This window comes from Pongo abelii, chromosome 5 (assembly GCF_028885655.2).
Source record: "Pongo abelii isolate AG06213 chromosome 5, NHGRI_mPonAbe1-v2.0_pri, whole genome shotgun sequence".
Lineage (NCBI taxonomy): Eukaryota > Metazoa > Chordata > Mammalia > Primates > Hominidae > Pongo > Pongo abelii.
Genome location: NC_071990.2, coordinates 89,779,308 through 89,800,031, shown reverse-complemented (window position 1 = coordinate 89,800,031; position 20,724 = coordinate 89,779,308). Strand labels below are relative to the sequence as shown.

Sequence of the window (20,724 nt, the reverse complement as noted above, 5' to 3'; positions counted from 1 at the left end):
AGTAGGCAGGCTGTCACTCTCTTCCTTTCACTACTAATGCCTGGGGCAATTGTTTAAAGGTATTTTGTTCCTGATTAGCTGCCTACGCATTATCTTTAAGTTTCTGAAATTTAAGATACAAAGAACAATGTATAGCTAGTCAAGAGCCCATGATATTTTAATGTAAATTGGTAAACAATTTAGGAGCTGCCTCTTTTCCTTTAAAAACCTACTTGTAACTGTTGCTAATCCGAGTGTATATTCAGGGCAGCTTGAATCCATGGTCCTGGGTTGCAGTCCTCAAGCTTGGCCTAATTTTGCCTCAGCTTCTTTTTAGAGGGACAGTACTGTATTTTATCCCCATTTTACAGCTGGGGAAACAGGCTTAGAAAGGCTAAAGGACTTGTCAAAGATCAAACGGTAAGTTAACATCAGAATTTGATCTCCAGTCCAGGTACTGCAAGACGAAAGTTTTAATTTTTTTTTTTTTTTTTTTTTGAGACGGCGTGTCGCTCTGTGGCCAGGCTGCAGTGCAGTGGCGCCATCTCGGCTTACTGCAACCTCCGGCTCCCTGGTTCAAGCGATTCTCCTGCCTCAGCCTCCCTAGCAGCTGGGATTACAGGCACCCGCCACCACGCCCAGGTAATTTCTGTATTTTTTAGTAGAGACGGGATTTCGCCATGTTGGCCAGGATGCTCTTGATCTCCTGACCTCGTGATCCGCCTGCCTCGGCCTCCCAAAGTGCTGGGATTACAGGCGTGAGCCACCGCGCCCAGCCCTGCCACACTAGATTCTATGTTATTAGAAGACCACAGTAATCTTACACTTCTGTATCCTCACCGCCTCTACAATAGTTTTCAGCTTTGGAGTGGTAAGCAATTAGTAAGCAATGAAACGTTTTATGATTGATGGCAAAGTTGGACAGATTGCATATCCAGAAAAATGCTTCCCAATCACTTTATAAACTTTTATTTTTAAGACGGGGTTTCTTTCTGACACTCGGATTGGAGTGCAATGGCATAATCTCGGATTACTGCAACAGCCACCTCCCAGGCTCAAGAGATCCTCCAACCCCAGCCCCCCACGCCCCTGAGTAGCTGGGACCACAGGCACACACCACCACTCCTGGCTAATTTTTTGTGTTTTTAGTGGAGACAGGGTTTCACCATGTTGCCCAGGCTGGTCTCAAACTCCTGAGCTCAAGGGATCTGCCTGTCTCTGCCTCCCAAAGTAATGGGATTACAGGAGTGAGCCACCAAACCCAGTCAACCTTATAAGCTTTTGAAACTACATTTCAGGCCAGGCGTGGTGGCTCACACCTGTAATCTCAGCACTTTGGGAGGCCAAGGCAGCTGGATTACCTAAGGTCAGGACCAGCCTGGCCAACATGGCGAAACCCTGTCTCTACTAAAAATACAAAAATTAGCTGGGCGTAGCGGCATGTGCCTGTAATCCCAGCTACTAGGGGGGCTGAGGCAGGAGGATCGTTTAAACCTGGGAGGTAGAGGTTGCAGTGAGCCGAGTGCAGTGAGCCACTGCACTCCAGCCTGGGCAACAGAGCGATACTCCATCTCAAAAAACAAAAAACAAACAAAAAAACTCAATTTCATTCCAATCGCTGAATTTTACTCATTTTTGTTTCTGCAACATGTAATACATAGTAACTGCTCATGTTCATTGGATGGATGGGAATCATGTACATCCAGAGCTGTAGAAGGATCTACTTTTTCAAAGCACTTTCCATCTGTCATCTCATTTTATTCTTACTCTAGCACTTTAAGGTTGATATAGAGAGGTCCTATTTAACGTATGATGTAAATAAATCTAAATATATAGTAACTTGCTTGCCGGGGGGGGGGGGGGTGTTCACACAATGAGGTAGGAATAACTTGAACTCCTGATGCCTAGTCCAGTGTTCTTTTCACTATATCCCATGATTTTAGGCTTGACTTTATCTGGAGATAATATCATACTGTCCTAGAGAATAATTTACCTTTCAGGGAGCTGGTCATTGGTAGCCAGCTCTGTGGGACCCTTGGTCAAAGATACCTATTATTGTCTATGTGTATTTCTTGGGTGAATGTTGGAGTAATTATGTGTATAACTTATCATTTTGAGGTCTTAAGTGTAGGCTTCATGTTTGCCCTGGGTTCTGTACTGTAAGAAAATTAACCTTGCAGCTGTGACCACCTGGGTGGTGGGTGCTGAGATTGCTAAAATGGTGCCCACCACTAAGAAACAGAATGGGAGCTGAAATGGGGCACTGGAAGAGAGCAGTCGAGGTTTTATAAGCTAGATGATTGGATTGAATGTTACTCTGTGTGTGTAGTCTTTGTAAACCCTTAGTCTTTAGTAAAGTCTAATTTTACTGTTTAAACTTAAGCGTTATAGGTTTAACATATAGTGTTAGCTGTGCTATATGATATAAAGAAAAAAGATCAGGCTGGGTGCGGTGGCTCACGGAGGGCAAGGTGGATGGATCACTTCAGGTCAGGAGTTGGAGACCAGCCTGGCCAACATGATGAAACCCTGTCTCTATTAAAAATACAAAAATTAGCCAGTTGTGGTAGTGCCTGCCTGTAGTCCCAGCTACTTGGGAGGCTGAGGCAGAAGAATCACTTGAACCTGGGAGGTAGAGGTTGCAGTGAGCTGAGATCACGCCACTGCACTCTAGCCTGGGCGACAGAGCAAGACTTCATCTCAGAAAAAAAAAAAAAAAATCAGATCCTTTTGCTCGGGCCCAAAAGGCCAATCTTGGAAGTAACAAGATATTCCAAGGGTAAAGGAAATTTTAGGAGAATTCTCAGAGTTCTTGAAGCTTTTTGCTCCAGTGTACGTCTTGATTTTATTTTTGTTAAGCTAATCTTTAGAGGAGGTTAGAAGAAAAATAAAAGATTGGAAAGTAAACTAGGTATTAAATAGCAGAAAAAAGAGGTAATGCCCATTTATGAAATAAGCAGCTTACCCGCATTGACACTAAGCAGAACTCCAAATTCCACTTCTCTCTCTTCTATCTACCTTTGTCTCTGATGTATTTTACCTCTGTCCTCTTTCCCTCTCTCTGTGTGAAATGTCATTTTCTTTCCTCCTACCCTGAATGTCTTTTTTTCCTCTTTATATAGACTTTATTACCATTTTCTCTACCTGTTATTACTTAGATTTTTTTTTTCTTTTTCTTTTTTGAGACAGGGCTTCACTCTGTCACCCAGGCTGGAGTGCAGTGGTGCGATAACAACTCACTGCAGCCTCCGCCTCTGGCGTTCAGGAGATTCTCACACTTCATCCTCCCTAGCTGGCGCATGCCACCGTGTATGCTAATTTGTGTGTGTGCGTGTTTGGTAGAGACAGGGTTTTGCCATCTTGCCCAGGCTGGTCTCGAACTCCTGAGTTCAAGTGATCCAACCACTTTGGCCTCCCGAAGTGCTGAGATTACAGGCATGAGCCACCTCACCCAGCCTATTGCTTAGATCTGTAATGTCTAAGGTTTGAGGGACACCTGTATGAAAAGAGGAACACTTAATCCAACTTCTATTTTGCTTTTTTTTTTTTTTAGATGGTGTCTCACTCTGTTGCCCAGGCTGGAGTATAGTAGTATGATCTCGGCTCGGCTCACTGCAACCTCCACCTCCCAGGTTCAAGCGATTTTCCTGCCCCAGCCTCCTGAGTAGCTGGGATTACAGGTGCATGCCACCACGCCTGGCCAATTTTTGTATTTTTAGTAGAGATGGGGTTTCACCATGTTGGCCAGGCTGGTCTCGAACTCCTGACCTCAGGTGACTCGCCCGCCTCAGCTTCCCAAAGTGTTGGGATTATAGGCGTGAGCCACCACACCTGGCCTTCTGTTTTGCTTAATGCTCAAATTATTAATCTTTCAAATTTATAAAATAATAGTCTTCTAAACATAAAACAACCAGGAAATCAAAATGTTTTTGTTTAGCAAGTAAAAATTTTCCTAACATTTCAGCATTGATTACAAAACTTATTTTATAATGTACTCTGAAGAGTTTAAATAAAAATCTAAACTTTGTGTTAAAAAGCAAAATATGCACAAATTTTCACAATAATGACAAATTTATGACACTTGGAGTGCTTATAAAGTATTGTTACCGTAGATTGAAATTAATGTCTCCATTATCCCTATACTTATATCTCTCTGGGGTTACAGGTTTGTACAGGTTATAATTTGCATGAGGGTGCCTGGCCAAAGAGTCAAGGGAGAGCTGAAACAGAGCTTTGACTCTGCTCTTGAAGCCATCTTCCCAGGGGCTGGGGCCATCTGGGCATTGCTATGATTTGAATGTTTGTGTCTTCCCCAGATTCATATGTTGAAACCTAATAACCAGTGTGATCATGTTAGGACGTGGGGTCTTTGGGGAGTGGTTAGGTCATCAGGTTGGAGCCCTCATGCATATGATTAGAGGCCACAGATGTCCCTCCTCCTTGTACCACTGAGGACACAGCAAGAAGTCTGCAGTCTGCAACCCAGAAGAGGGACTTCACCAGAACCCGACCAGCTGGCACCCTGATCTTGAACATTCCGGCCTCTGGAAGTGTGAGAAATAAATCTGTTGTTTGTTATCTACCCAGTTTATGATATTTTGTTTTAGCAGCCAGAATGGACTAAGATGGCTTTTTCTTATTGGTATAAAGGTGTCAAAAGGACTAATGGCAGCCTTAGGGTACAATAATAATGATGGACATTTGATTCTATTTCATCCTAGATATAAAACCAAAAGAAAAAGCGTGTCATGGCCGGGTGCAGTGGCTCACGCCTGTAATCCCAGAACTCTGGGAGGCCGAGGTGGGAGGATCACTTGAGCTCAAGAACTTGAGACCAGCCTGGGCAACATGGCAAAACCCACAAAAATTAGCTGGATGTGGTGGTGCCCACCTGTCATCCCAGCTACTCAGGAGACTGAGGTGGAAGAATGGCTTGAGCCCAGGAGGTCAAGGCTGCAGGGAGCCATAATTGTGCCACTGCAGTCTAGCCTGGGTGACAGAGTGAGACCCTGTTTCAAAAAAAAAAAAGAATAGAAAAAGCATGTCATTTAGACCAGCTGATGTTTAACCAATTGCATCTTAGCTGGGTAACAGTGTCCATCATGCCTTCTTTACCTGAGCCTTGCTCTCATTGTATACATTGATCAAGCTTTTAAAAATCCTTGCCATTTGCAGAATGTATTTATTTATTTAGTTTATGGAGATAGGGTCTTGCTCTGTTGACCAGGCTGGAGTGCAGTGGCACGATCATAGCTCACTGTATCAAACTCCTGGGCTCAAGGAACCCTACCACCTCAGGTTCCTGAGTAGCTGGGACTACAGGCAAGTGCCACCACACCTAGCTAATTTTTAAATTTTTTATAGAGACAGGGTCTTGCTTGTTGCCCAGGCTAGTCTTGAGCTTCTGGCCTCAAGCAGTTCTCCCACCAGTGCCTCCCAAAGCGCTGGCATAAGCCAATGCCCCTGGCCCTGCAGAACTTTTAATTTCTAGTAAATTGATGCCTCTCCCTGAAATATGGTGTATTTTTTCAAGTTTCAGTTGGCTAGCCTTGCAGAACCTAGTTTCTTATCATTATGTATTGACCTGGCCTGTTAACCATTTTCGTAGACTGATTTTGCCTCATTAACTTCTTATAATTAACAGAGTCATTGAAAGGGTTCATCATGCATGAGGCAGGGATGGAATGTGCACAGTTAGCTGTCTTCTTCAGGGCATTTGATTAGGCAAATCTTCATTTTGAAACACATTATTGAATTCTGTTTCTACATGGTCCTGTGTGACTCTGGTGCTGACTGACTATTGGATCTTCCTTCTGCCTGGCTGGTAGGTGTGACAGATGCTGTGGAGCAGTTCTTTCTGTTCTTGGTATGGTTAATTTTTTTCCCAGGACTGCTTGACTGATTCTTAGTTCCCACTATTCTTCTCTCCCTTCTTTCACAAGGAAAGTCATGTCTGTGCTTTATAAACTAATATATGCTTTAGATTTTTAAAAAATCATCCATACATATAACTTTATTTCTGCAATTTAAAAAAAATTAACATCTATATTATCACATTCACTATCTTTTATAGTCAAACTGTTTATTACTAAATTTTTCCTTTGGAGAATCATTATGGACTTTAATAGATTCAAATAGTTTCAATTATCTATAATCATTTCCCTTTTTTTGCTCAAACCTTAGGGTGTAGCCAATGAAAGCCAAGATATTTCTCTTCTAGCAGTCTTGTTGCCTGAAGTATTACCTGAGCTCCTTGTCTCACAACCAAGAAAATTAAGGAATGTGGACACCAAGAGTGAGGTGGGAACAAAAGTTTAATAAGCAAAAGAGGAATGTTCTCCACAGCAGAGAGGGAGTCCGAGTGGGTTGCCGTTTTTACAGTTGAATACAAAGCTTTTGTAAGACACTCCCCTCTTCTCTGTAGCTGTTTGTGTAACTTCCCTTATATGTGAAGCTGTCTGTGTAACTCTCCTTATCTGTGCAGCTGCAGACATGTCTTTAGGCAAACACAAAGCACAGCTTCTCTTGTTTGTGCAACTGTGGATATGTTTTGGGTAAGCGCCCCCACTCTGTACAAGTTCCCCCCGAGCCCACCGTGTACATGCCTGAAAAGGGGAGGAAACTTTTTCCTGGGAGCCGACTGATTACACCAAGAACAAAAGCTTCTATATTGGGCCTTGCTTTCTTTTCTGTGCAGCTGCAAGCTGAGTTTTTCCCCAGGCTGCTCTATTTGTGCCTTTAGCTTGATTTCTCAGGCTGTCTTTCTGTTGAAAAGAATTTTTCCAAAGACTAGCTTTAGCTGTCTGCTAAATTTTTCCTTTTCTCCTCCCTCACTATTATCTCTTTAGCACTTCTCCCAAATATTTTAAAAAACATTTTTGCTTTATATCCATAACAAGATGTTCCATACTTATCTTGGCCTTTCTCTGACCCAAGACATGGAGTGAGCTATTCTATTCTATAATAAATCTTCATTTCTTTAAATGAGGAAAAAGCAGCAAAATCTAGGCATCAGGGATCAACATCAGATTGTTCCTCAGGAGACTTGAGATAGGAAAAACCAAACTGTTTTTCCTACTCTCCACTCACACACTCACAACAATCAACACAGCACACTTCTGTGACCTGATGCATGGAGTTTTCCCTCACACACCAAGCACTTTAGGGGACAAGAACTGTGTGTCCTATATCTATCATTCAATTTAGTTCTGACATGTCTACCTGGAGTTAGAGTCGGATCCCACAGGTTAAGGGCTCAGTCCCACAAGACTGCCACCACTTCAGACACCAATGACAAGTAGTAGGTTGTCACCTATACTTTTTGTTTGTTTGTTTTTTGAGACAGGGTCTTGCTCTTTCACCCATGCAGGAGTGTAGTGGTGCTATCATAGCTCACTGCAGTCTTGACTTCCTGGACTCAAGAAATCCTCCTACCTCAGCCTTCTGAGTAGCTGGGATTATAGGCGTATGCCACGACTCCAGGCTAATTTTAAAAATTTTTTTGTGGAGGTGAGGTCTCACTTTGTTCTCAGGATGGTCTCAAACTCATAGGCTCAAGTAATCTTCTCAGTCTCCCAAAGTGCTGGGATTACAGGCATGAGCCACTATGCCAGGCTTCCCTCTACCCTCTTCTTGAGTTAAATTAATTTGCTAAAACAGATCACAGAACACAGGGAAACACATACATTTACTGGTTTATTATAAAGTATATATAGGATACAGGAGTCCAAGCACGGTGGCTCATGCCTCTAATCCCAGCACTTTGGGCAGCTGAGGTGGGTGGATCACTTGAGGTCAGGAGTTCGAGACCAGCCTGGCCAACATGGTGAAACCCTATCTCTACTAAAAATACAAAAATTAGCTGGGCATGGTGGCGGGCACCTGTAATCCCAGCTACTCGGGAGCCTGAGGCAGGAGAATCGCTTGAACCCAGGAGGCAGAGGTTGCAGTGAGCCAAGATCATGCCACTGCACTCCAGCCTGGGTGACAGAGTGAGACGCCATCTCAAAAAAAAGAGAGAGAGAGAGAGAGGGAGAGAGAGAGATTATTGTTTATATTATTTTTTCTTCATTGCAAGAATTAACTCAGGTTACCTAAAGTAATGGGTTGTTTTAAGGATATGCACACATAGACATAAGGAAGACAAGAAGACTGACCACATACCAGGCCTCATAAGATACCAGGAAAACCTTCATACCCAGAACTCATGGAAAGAACAAGAATTATGATGTAGTACCTGACCGACTTGAAATGCCATTTGGAAACTCAAAATTGATTCAAGATCCAATATAGCCTTAACTACTAGGTTATTTGTTACTTCTTAGCAGATGTTTGTTGAGCCTTACTCTAAAAGACTCAACTACTCTTTCTGTTTGTTCTTTTTCTGTATTTCTACTTCTACTATCACCACCACCTAGCTCGCTATTTACCTAAAGTTCAAATTCCAGAGAGATGGAAGCTGATTGGTTCAATATGGATTCGTCCAGACAGGATAATTGGATGATTAGTCAATATCATCTACATTCAACAGAACCCTCTTACTAGACCTGTGCTGGATGGCTTCTGGCCAGGATGGTGAGGCACCTGTCTATAAGGAACCACTTAGGTCCATTTCAGAAACTGTGGACAGACAAGCATTGAGAGGATTGGCCAGGCCAATGTAGTAGTTTTATGAGGTGAAGTTTTTTTAGGAATGAAAGTAAGAAATCCAGGGCAACTTCAGGAAGTAAGAATCCTAGGGCAACTCTAGGAATTTCTGACTTCTCTTGGAAAATTGAATTCCTTCTTTCCTTCCTTCCCTCCCTCCCTCCCAACTGGTGACTTGGTCAAGCTGGGAGACCAGACAGGGTAGGAAATATGAGGGTCAGGAGAGGCGAGAAGAAAGAAGAGTAAAAGATTGGCTCCTGGATTTCCAAATCTAGTTGACTTAGAGAGGAACCATAGCTTTGACAGGGATATGAAAAGCAACAGGACAATTCAGAAAGGAAATATGACTATTTTATTTATTTATTTATTTTTATTTTTATTTTTATTTTTTTGAGACAGATTCTTACTTTGTCACCCAGGCTGCAGTGCAGTGTCATGATCTCTGCTCACTGCAACCTCCACCTCCTGGGTTCAAGCAATTCTCCTGTCTCAGCCTCCCGAGTAGCTGGGATTACAGGCGCCCACCACTACACCTGGCTGATTTTTTTGTATTTTTAGTGGAGACGGGGTTTCACTAAGTTGGCCAGGCTGGTCTTGAATTCCTGACCTCAAGTGATCTGCCTGCCTTGGCCTCCCAAAGTGCTGGGATTACAGGTGTAAGCCACGGCACCTAGCCGTGATTTTTTGTTTTTTTGAGACAGAGTCTCACTCTGTCACCCAGGCTGGAGTGCAGTGGCACAGTTTCAGCTCACTGGAACCTTCACCTCCGTGGTTCCAGCGATTCTCCTGCCTCAGCCTCCTGAGTAGCTGGGACTACAGAAGCTTGCTGCCATGCCTGGCTAATTTTTGTATTTTTAGTAGAGACGAGGTTTCACTATGTTGACCCAGCTGGTCTCAAACTCCTGACCTCAAGTGATCCACCTGCCTCAGTCTCCCAAAGTGTTGGGATTACAGCACTTGAGTCACCGTGCCCGTCTGATTATCCCGGTTTAATAAGGTTTTCTCTCTTTCTGTCTCTGTTTCTCTCTCTCTTTTCCTTCCTTCCTTCCTCCCTTCCCTCTCTCTCCTTCCTTCCTTCTTTCTCTCTCTCTCCTTCCTTCCTTCCCTCTCTCTCCCCCTCCCTCCCTTCCTCCTTCCTTCCTCCTTCCTTCCTTCCTTTCTTCCTTTTTTCTTTTGAGACTGGGTCTCACTGTGTCACCCAGGCTGGAGTGCAGTGGTGCGATCATGGCTCACTGCAGCCTTGACCTCCCTGTCTTGAGCAATCCTGCCACCTCAGTCTCTGGGTAGCTGGGACTAGAGGCCCACGCCACCAAGCCAGGGTAATTTTTTATTTTTTTGTAGACACAAGGTCTGGCTATGTTGCTCAGGCAGCTCTTGAACTCCTGGGCTCAAGTGATCTTCCCACCACATCCTCCCAAAGTGCTGGGATTACAGGTGTAAGCCACCATGCCCAGCCAGGTTTTATTTTTCATATTCTTCACTTTCAGGCCCAATGAAGCTGGGTACAGTGGTTTCACACTTGTAATCTCAACACTTTGGGAGGCTGAGGCAGGAGGAGAATCACTTGAGGCTAGGAGTTTGAGTCCAGCCTGGGCAACATAGCGACACCCTGTCTCTACAAAAAATTTAAAAAATTAGCTGGGCATGATGGCACACAACTATAGTCCCAGCTACTTAGGAGGCTGAGGTGAGAGGATTGTTTCAGCCTGGGAGGCTGAGGATGCAGTAAACCATGATTGTATCACTTCACTCCAGCCTGGGCAACAGAGTGACTCTGTTCTCCCAAAAAAGAAAAAAAAATTCTAATGAATTCAAATTTTTATGTTTTCTCTCTTAAAAACAAAAGAATCCCCAAATAACTAAGTTGCTTTTTAGTTGCCTGTGAACTATTTATACAAAAAGTGTTCCTACTCTTGTGCAAAATATGGAAATCTATTTATTTAATCATTCTAGTTATCCTTGGTTATTTCACTTGACATCTGCAGAATGGGAGTAAAATTATTTTCAAGAAGTTTAAAACAAATTAAGGAAAATGGATTGAAACATACCCTGCCAAATCTCATTTACTTTTCAGGCCACAGGACAGTCAGTTCATTCCTGTCCTTCTAGTTAGCAACAATTCCATAAGGGAAATAGCATATTTCATTTTTACAAAATACTGCAGTGCCCCAATTTTTACAGTATTTGAATTTAAAATGATATGACAGAATAAAATTTCATACTGTAGAGCTCTTTCAACTATGTGATAGTAAAAGGTTACAAAATGAACACTTGTTTTGGAGAAATGCTTGTAATTTTTTAACCTGAGTGAGACTGTATAGAGAGTTTTTTCTTTAGTTTGTAACACCGGAACATAAGAAGAAAAATGAGATTTGATTAATGATTTTCTGGCAATTCGTACTAAGAAAAGAACATTTTCATGTCCTTATAACATCCAGAACAATTTAGGATTTGTGCAGAACAATCAAATTGACATTGCCTGAGTTATCTTTTTTTTTTTTGAGACAGGGTCTCACTCTGTCATCTAGGCTGGAGTGCAGTGGTATGATCTTGGTTCGCTGCAAACTCTGCCTCCTGGGTTCCAGTGATTCTCTCACCTCAGCCTCCAAGAAGATGGGACTACAGGTGCGCACCACCACGCCCAGCTAATTTTTGTATTTTTAGTAGAGACGGGGTTTCACCCTGTTGGCCAGGCTAATCTCGAACTCCTGGCCTCAAGTGATCTGCCCGTCTCAGCCTTCCAAAGTCCTGGGATTACAGGCGTGAACCATCACGCCCAGCGAATTATCTTTATCATGTTTTTATTTCAACCTTAAAAATTTAAGGTTTGTATAAGAAGACAAAACTGACATTCCCTAAGTTATGTCATTTTTTAAATTCCTGAACACACACAGAAAGACCAGAAGTGTGTTTGGATTTCAGAGCTGAAGAACAAGCACAGCCACCTTCACAGGAAAGCTCAGGATGAACCTGTGCGGCTGATATTCTGCCAAGTTTTATTTGAGACATTGATTATGATTCACAGCCAAATATGACTCATTGCTATAAATGCTATATCTAAAATGATGGCATTAGCTTTTTGAGTTTCAGGGGAGAGAAGAGGGTGATATTTTAGCCTAACTAGTAAATTAGCATATTACAGTTATTCTTAACATATGCAAGTGCATATAATGTGATTAGTTTAAATATTGACACTCATATTCTTTAATTTCTAATGTTCTTTAAGATACAGTCCAGGCAGAGGATCACTTGAGCCCAGGAGTTGGAGACCAGCCTGGGCAACATGGTGAGAACCCCCACCTCCGCAAAGAGTAAAAAATTAGCTGGGCATAGAGGTGTGGGCCTGCAGTCCCAGATACTCAGGAGGCTAAGGTGGGAGGATCACTTGAGCCTGGGAGGTTGAGGCTGCAGTGAACCATGATTGTGCCACTGCACTCCAGCCTGGGTGACAGACTAAAACCCTGTCTCAAAAAAAAAAAAAAAATATATATATATATATATATATATATATAGCCCAGCCAGAGAGATAGATAGATCATCCCATAGGGAAGTTCACAAGCCAGTGAACTGCAGGAGCCAAGGGAAAACTTGCTCTTTGCCCTCTGAAGGTTTGCTGAAAAATCAACTCACAAAAGACATTAATTGGAGAAAAGGCATAGAAATTTTACCTGGAGAGAATCACGGAGTGATTACTTACTCCACAGGGGAGTTTAGAAGCTTATATATCATCCAGACAAAAAGGCTGTGGGAGGAAGAAGAAGCAGCATTCTGTTTATGGGATTAGTAAAGAGAATGAATGATAGGGGAACAGAGCTTAATTTATACATTATCTTCTGAAAGAGTCGCTTCAGATGTGGTCTTACAGGAAGAGGAAGAAAAAAATTGTTCCTTTTGGTGGGTCTGGATCTTAGGCAGATGAAGGAACTTCAGCTTGATCCTGTGCTTTGGGAGAGATGGTGGAGAGTGTGGTCAGAGAAAACTTGAAGCTTCTTCCATTCAGCATATCAAAGCACTATATTTTGGGATACTGGTTTCTGAGTCCCAACAAACTCAGAGCATACAATCGGCCTCTTACTGCAATATCCTAAAGTGTAAGCAGTCAGGCAAGGGTGACTTAATTTTTGAGGATCAAACCACACATACAATTAAATAGGAATAAAAGGAACCTGTAGGACATAAATACAGCAGAAGAAAAAATGTTTAAAGCCCCTCTAATTAATAGCCTCAGTGTGTTAGGAATATAGTACATACATGAAACAAAAACAAGATGCAATAAAAAAAATTTAAAAACTTGGTGGGATCACAGGCGTGGGCCACCACACCCAGCCGAGAATCTGACCAGCAGAGCCTAGCCCAAATTATAAAACTGTGAGCAAATAAAGTGGTTCCTCTCTATATCCCTTTTGCCTTCTTCAAGGTTATTTTGAGCTATTATGTTTTGGGGTAGTTTGTTGTGCAGTAATAGATAAGAGAAAGAGTCACTTCAAGAAAACTAAGGATCTAGAACTAGAAACACCATTTGACTCAGCCATCCCATTTCTGGGCATGTACCCAAAGGAGTATAAATCATGCTACCATAAAGACACATGCACACGTATGTTTATTGCGGCACTATTCACAATAGCAAAGACTTGGAACCAACCCAAGTGTCCATCAATGATAGACTGGATTAAGAAAATGTGGCACATATACACCATGGAATACTATGCGGCCATAAAAAAGGATGAGTTCATGTCCTTTGTAGGGACATAGATGAAGCTGGAAACCATCATTCTGAGCAAACTATCGCAAGGACAGAAAACCAAACACCGCATGTTCTCACTCATAGGTGGGAATTGAACAATGAGAACACTTGGACACACGGTAGGGAACATCACACACTGGGGCCTGTTGTGGGGTGGGGGGAGCGGGGAGGGATGGCATTAGGAGAAATACCTAACGCAAATGACGAGTTAATGGGCGCAGTACACCAACATGGCACATGTATACATATGTAACAAACCTGCACATTGCACGTGTATTGTAGAACTTGAAGTATAATAAAAAAAAAAAAAAAAAAGAAAACTCCTCTGGCTGGGCACGGTGGCTCACGCCTGTGATCCCAGCATTTTGGGAGGCTGAGGTAGAAGGATCACTTAAGCCCCAGGAGTTCGAGACCAGCCTGGGCAACATAGGGAGACCCATGTCTCTACAAAAAATAAAAAATTAGCTAGGTGTGATGGCATGCACCTGTAGTCCCAGCTTCTCAGGAGGCTCAGGTGGGAGGATTGCTTGAGCCGAAGAGGTCAAGGCTAGAGTGAGCCATGATCATATCACTGCAGTCCAGCCTGGATGACAGAGCAAGACTCTGTCAAAAAAAAAAAAAGATAGAAAGAGAAAGAAAGAGAGAGAGATAGAGAAAGACAAAAAGGGAAGAAAGAAGAAAGAAAGAAAGAGAAAGAAAAGGAAAGAGAAAGAAGAGGGAGGGAGGGAAGAAGGGAGAGAGGGAAGGAAAGAAGGAAAGAGGAAGGAAGGAAGGAAAATTTAAAATATTTATTGTGACAGAAATAAAAATTTGAAATTGAAAAATATAAGCAAATTTAAGACAATCTCCCAGAAAGTAAAATTTAAGGATGAAGAATTTGAAAAGAAGGAAAAGAGAAAGAAGATCTGTCCAGGAGGCCCAATATTTCAAATAGGAATTCCAGACAGAGAAAACAGAGTAAATGAAGAGAGGAAATTAACAAAAAAAAATTTATGCAAATACACCAGAACTGAAAAACATGAGTCTGCAGGTTGAAGTAGCTCACTGAGTGCTCAGCACAATGTGTGAAATGAGTCTTACTTCAAGAAACCTAATAATAAAAAGAGATGATCATTAACATCTTTTAAAAATCACTTCTTGGCTTTTTGCCTAAGATCAAGTACAGTGTCTCTTCTTATCAGTTTAATATCTGATACGTTGTCTGTCTGAGGACAATATATTAAATGGATTTTTAGAGCAGGGAGATGGAATAGGAGCGTGCTCCATCCACTCCACACATAGACCGGGTATTGCAGTACCTCCAGGATCCGTGCTCCCTCACCCCACATGCTATAAACTTAAAAAAAAAGGCCAGGCGCGGTGGCTCATGCTTGTAATCCCAGCACTCTGGGAGGCTGAGGCGGGTTGATCACTTGAGGTCAGGAGTTTGAGACCAGCCTGACCAACATGGAGAAATCCAGTCTCTAGTTAAAATATAAAAATCAGCTGGGTGTGATGGCATGCCCCTGTAATCCCAGCTACTCAGGGAGGTTGAGGCAGGAGAATAGTTTGAACTTGGGAGGTGGAGGTTGCAGTGAGCTGAGATCGTGTCACTGCACTCCAGCTTGGGTGACAGAATGAGACTTCGTCTCAAAAGAAAGGAAGGAAGGAAGACAAAAAATTAAAATCTTATTATTTATTTATTTATTTTTGCAGTTTAAAACTTATGCATGGTTTATTTCTGGAATTTTCTTTTAATATTTTGGAACCTTAGTTGACCATGAGTAACACAAACCACAGAATGCGAAACAGTGGATAAGGGAGGGACAACTGTACATAGTTTCCCCTAAGGCAGTTCTGTATATTCTTCTGTTAACTGGGTAGCAAAAGCATATAGAAAGGTTTTGGGGGGATGCAGTGTGTTGCTCTTCTGTAATGACAGTAATTTACTTCAAGACATTGCAGGAGAAGGGGTTAAAGGAGTAAAAGGGAGGAAGAGAAGGATTCATTTCATGCCTACCTGTACAGAGACATTTTCTTGCATTCTACTTTTTTTGTTTTTGAGATGGGAGACATTTACTTTTTTTTTTTTTTTTTTTTTTTTGAGACAGAGTCTCGCTCTGTTGCCCAGGCTGGAGTGCAGTGGCATGATCTTAATCTCAGCTCACTGCAACCTCCGCCCCCTGGGCCCAAACGATCCTCCCACTGCAGCCTCCCAAGCAGCTGGGATCACAAGTGCGTACCACCATGCCCAGCTAACCTTTCTGCACCTTTAATAGAAACAGGGTCTCACCATGTTGGCCAAGCTGGTCCTGAACTCCTGACCTCAAATGATCCACCCGATTCGGCCTCCCAAAGTGCTGGGATCACAGGCATAAGCCACTGTGCCTGGCTGCATTCTACTTTTAAACTTTGAACTAAATTTCATTAACAGTAAGCTTAGTAATAAGCAAACCCTTTAAAATGTGGCATAAAAAGACTGGGCACAGTGGCTCAGGCCTGAGGCGAAGGCAGATGGATCATGCGACCGCAGTAATTCAAGACCAGTCTGGACAACATGGCGAAACCCTATCTCTACAACAAAATACAAAAATTAGCTGGGTGGAGAGGGTGCGCGCCTGTGGTCCCAGTTACTCGGGAGGCTGAGGCGGGAGGATCACCCAAGCCCAGGAGGCAGAGGCTGCAGTGAGGCGTGATCACACCACTGCACTCTGGCGTGGGAGACAGAGGGAGATGCTGTCTCCAAAAAACAAACAAAAAAGGGGGCATAAAGGATAGCTGTAGGGGCTCTCTGGGGCTCTCTTAATGTCTGACCATCCATTACTTGAAAGTAATGTTCTCTATAGAGTTAATTATATAATGGCATTGTAATTACTAAGTGCCCTTAAAATGAATATCAAAGGCTTTTACAAACTGGCAAATAAAATTTAACTCTGCAATCTTTGTTAGGTACACGTTATAAAAGTTTTTTTGTTTTGTTTTGGTTTTTTTGAGGCAGGGCCTCACTCCATTGCCCAGGTTGGAGCGCAATGTTGTGATCATAGTTCACTGCAGCCTCAAACTCCTGAACTTGATCAATCTTCCCACCCAGCCTCTTGAGTAGTTAGGAGTACAGGTGCTCACCACCACAGCTGGCTAACTTTTTAATTAGTTATTTATTTATTTTTAGAGACAGAGTCTCACTCTGTTGCCCAGGCTGGAGTGCAGTGGCATGATCTCGGCTCACTGCAACCTCCGCCTCCCGGGTTCAAGCAATTCTACTGCCTCAGCCTCTTGAGCAGCTGGGATTAGAGGCGCCTGCCACCATGCCTGGCTAATTTTTTTGTATTTTTAATAGAGACAAGGTTTTACCATGTTGGCCAGGCTGGTCTCAAACTCCTGACCTCAAGTGATCCGCCCACCTCAGCCTCCCAAAGTGCTAGGACTACAGGCATGAGCCACCGCACCTGGCTAATTATTTATTTTTTGTAGAGATATGGTCTTGCTGTGTTGCCCAGGCTGGTCTTGAACTAATGGGCTCAAGCATTCCTCCTGCCGTGGCCCCCCAAAATGTTGGGATTACAGGCCTGAGCCACCACCCTCGGACTTCTTTATTTTTGAGACAGGGTTTTGCTCTGTCACCCAGGCTGGAGTGCAGTGACACGATCATAGCTCACTGCAGACTTGAACTCCTGGGCTCAAGCAATCCTTCTGCCTCACACTCCCAAGCAGTCGAGACCACAGGCATGCGCCACCACACCTGGCTAACCCCTGCACTTTTTGTAGAGATGAGGTCTACGTTGCCCAGGCTGGTCTCGAATTTCTGGCCTCAAGCGATCCTCCCTCTTCAGCCTCCCAAAGTGCAGGGGCTACAGGTGTGAGCCACTGCACCAGCCCCACATTACAAAGCTTTTAAAGCTAGGCCCAGAAGGTTCAAGGTTGTAGTACAACATGATCATGCTTGTGAATAGCCACTGCAGTCCAGCCTGGACAACACAGCAAGACCTGCTTCTCTTAAAACAAAAACAAAAACAAAAAACACCTCTTGGCTGGGCGTGGTGGCTCATGCCTGTAATCCCAGCACCTTGGGAGGCCGAGGCAGGCGGATCACCCTAGGCCAGGAGTTCAAGAACAACAGCCTGGCCAACACGGTGAAATCCCATCTCCCCTAAAAACACAAAAATTAGCCAGGTGTGGTGGCACATGCCTGCAGTTCCAGCTACTTGGGAGGCTGAGTTAGGAGAATCGCTCGAACCCAGGAAGCAGAGGCTGCAGCGAGCTGAGAATGCACCAGGTGACAGAGCTAGACTCCGCCTCAAAAAAAGACAGCCTTCAGAAAACAACGTTACTCAAAATGCCTTGTGTTTAAAATTTAAAATTTTATTGGCTGACAGAAAACTGCCACACTTTCTTCCCACTACCATCCTGCTATTCCTGAATTCAATTTGCAAAAAGCAGCATAGACCAAGAAGGGTTCCTTAGGTGCTCAGCAGAATTTAAAGAAGTAGGAAAGATATGTTTACAATTAGAAAGTAAAACTTTGCTCTCAGTTTAAAAAAATTGTTTTCTTTGTACATGTTTTAAAGTACAGTTTTGTTTTCTTTTTAGGAACTGTGGAAAATGCCTATTTATAATGTCTTTGGAAGGATACCCCATTTTGTAATTGTGGTCTTCCAGATTCTTCTGGGTTACAGATGTTGAGATGTATTCCATGGTACTCGCATTTCTGATAAATCCATGTTGTCTGGAAGAGACTTCCTTTCAGCTTTCTGATATCTTATCAAGAATTAGTAGAGGGGCAAGAATTCTTGCCCTGTTAATTTCCACAATGCAGCCATTTAACACCATCTCATCCAAAATGATGTGTACTGTATCCAAATTAAACATTATATCTAATTCACTTACTCAGCTGAAACACTCATCTAAAACTTCCACAAAGTTATGAATAAATTCATAAATAGCCATCTTGTTCTCAGTGTCATTAACTCCAACCACAACGAAGAGAGCTGCATACTGCCGATATACCAGCTTAAAATCCTTATATTCAATGAAAGAGCATTGTTCATTGGATCGAGGAGAGACAGCTCTTTATGACTTCTGTTTCCAGAAGTGTACGCTTATTAATATCCACATGTTCATAGTACTTAAAAAGTCGAGTCTGCCCTTGTTTATTCACCATGAGGAAAAATTTTATCATTTTTCTTTCCTGGCCAGTATTTTTCCAAATATAGTTCAAAAGTTATGACTTATGACAAGGGATGGCTGTAACTGGAAACTGTGCTGCTCGGGGTGTGATGGTCCTCTCAACGGCTTTTCCTGGCGACCCCCTCCTTTCCCGCAGAAGCTAGTTGCCCAACCTTCACTAGCCGCGCGGTGCAGACCTCCTCGGGGCAGCCATTTTGGCTTTTAGTATGGCGTCTGCCATGCCCGGCTAATTAAAAAAAAAAATTATTTGTATTGATAGAATCTCCTTGTGTTGCCCTGGCTGGTCTCAAACAACTGGGCTCAAGTGGCACTCCCACTCCGGCCTCCCAAAGTGCTGAGATTACAGGCGTGAGCCCCACTCTCAGCCCACAGTCTTTCTAAGGGAAAAACAGGTCACACACAAAGCATCAGAATTGGAATAGTATCTGAAATCTCAGTTTAAAGCTAGAGGACAATGAACAATGACTTCAAAATTTCAAGGGTAAATTAATTCCAACTTAGAAGTCTGTTTCCTACCAAACTGTCAATCAGACATAAGAGTAGAATAAAAATCTTCCAAACACATAACACCTCAAGAAATTTATTCCCGATGCAGTCTTTTGCAGGAAGCTACCAGAAGAAGTGCTTCACAGAAGAGAGTAAACCACGAAAGAATAAGACATGGAATCTAGGACGCATAAGAGCTCACTCAGGAGAAGAGTGAGAGGAATTTCTGGGGGGAGGGTAAGAGGCAGTCTCCATATGGCATCTGTACAAGAGGGCGAGAGAGCCGACTAGCCCAGCCTGCAGCAGGAGGACAGATGAGTCCTGGGGCAAGGGGAAGGTTTCAAAGAAGAAGATGAAATTGCTGGAATTCCCAGTATGTTTGGAGAACTTAAGAAGAGATATACACTTCTGGCAGAGACCTTGGGGATGAATAAATGCTGGGTAAATAAAAAATGAGGTTAAAGAAAAGAGTGTAGGAGAGCCAGAGATCACTTCTAGTCCCCCTGTTGGTCTTACGTGGGTTCTTCAGCTGGTTCTAGAAACCAAATCGACACCATGCAGATTAACAAGAGAAAAGCATACAAATTCATTAGTTTTGCTTTGTTTTGAGACAGTCTCCCTCTATCACCCAGGCTGGAGTGCAGTGGTAATATCTCAGCTTACTGCAACCTCCACCTCCCAGGTTCAAGTGATTCTCCTGCCTCAGCCTCCCGAGTAGCTGGGATTACAGGCATGTGCCACCACACTCGGCTAATTTTTTTATTTTAGTAGAGATGAGGTTTCACCATGTTGGCCAGGCTGGTCTCGAACTCCTAACCTCAAGTGACCCGCCTGCCTTGGCCTCTCAAAGTGTTGGGATTACAGGCGTGAGCCACCGCACCTGGCCCAAATTCATTAGTATTACACATACATGGGGATCTTCACAAGAGCGTCAAGTCCAAAGAAATGGCCAAAGCAAGACATTTTTTGTTTATACTTTTGGGACAAAGAATGATGAATCTGAGAAGAAAGCACAGGACAAAGGGGACCTGAGTAGGAGCAATACATTTCCAGGGGTTCACTAGGAGATATATGGGAGATAAGAGTGATTTCCGTAAGTATATTTGTCACGTACATTGCAATCCCACTCTGGGATAATGGCTCTTTTCTGAGCCTTGTGCAGGAGAGTGCCCCTCCCAGAGGAATGTTGATGGCTTGCTGCATGCGGGAGAAGATGGTCAGCTCGCCCTTTCTGAAACTACGTCTCCGACGTTTTCAACTCAAAATAATCAAAATACCAATTTGGTATATTTTGGGAAGGCATATCATTCACTTCTTCAAGCAAGTGTAAGGCACTTATTAATTGCAAAAAAAGAGAAAAAGTACAAGAAATGGTCTCTATAGCACAATTCATTATACATGTAAACATAAATATCAATAGAATTCAAACTTATGACATAACTGTATTAGGAGGATGGGGAAGGAGAATGTATGTATATATTTAAATGTCTTTAGATGACATTCTGGGTAATAATAGAGCTAAAAACCTCATCTTCATAGTAGAAGTCATCAGTTTATATCTAAAACCAAGATATAAAAATTATAGCACTATACGGGCCAGGCACAGTGGCTCATGCCTGTAATCCCAGCACTTTGGGAGGCTGAGGTGGGCAGATTACCTGAGGTCAGGAGTTCCAGACCAGCGTGGCCAACATGGTGAAATCCCA

The 20,724-nt window shown here is 43.0% G+C and overlaps 1 non-coding gene and 1 pseudogene across 1 annotated transcript; one reads left to right on the top strand and one right to left on the bottom strand.

Moving 5' to 3' along the window:
* Nucleotides 1-14,498: 14,498 nt before the first annotated feature.
* LOC112134108 (U2 spliceosomal RNA) lies at nucleotides 14,499-14,689 on the top strand. Its single transcript, XR_002915679.1, has one exon. It is a non-coding gene; the product is annotated as a U2 spliceosomal RNA (small nuclear RNA).
* Nucleotides 14,690-17,686: 2,997 nt separating this feature from the next.
* On the bottom strand, nucleotides 17,687-19,473 carry LOC100441315 (AP-4 complex subunit sigma-1-like; annotated as a pseudogene).
* Nucleotides 19,474-20,724: the final 1,251 nt, after the last annotated feature.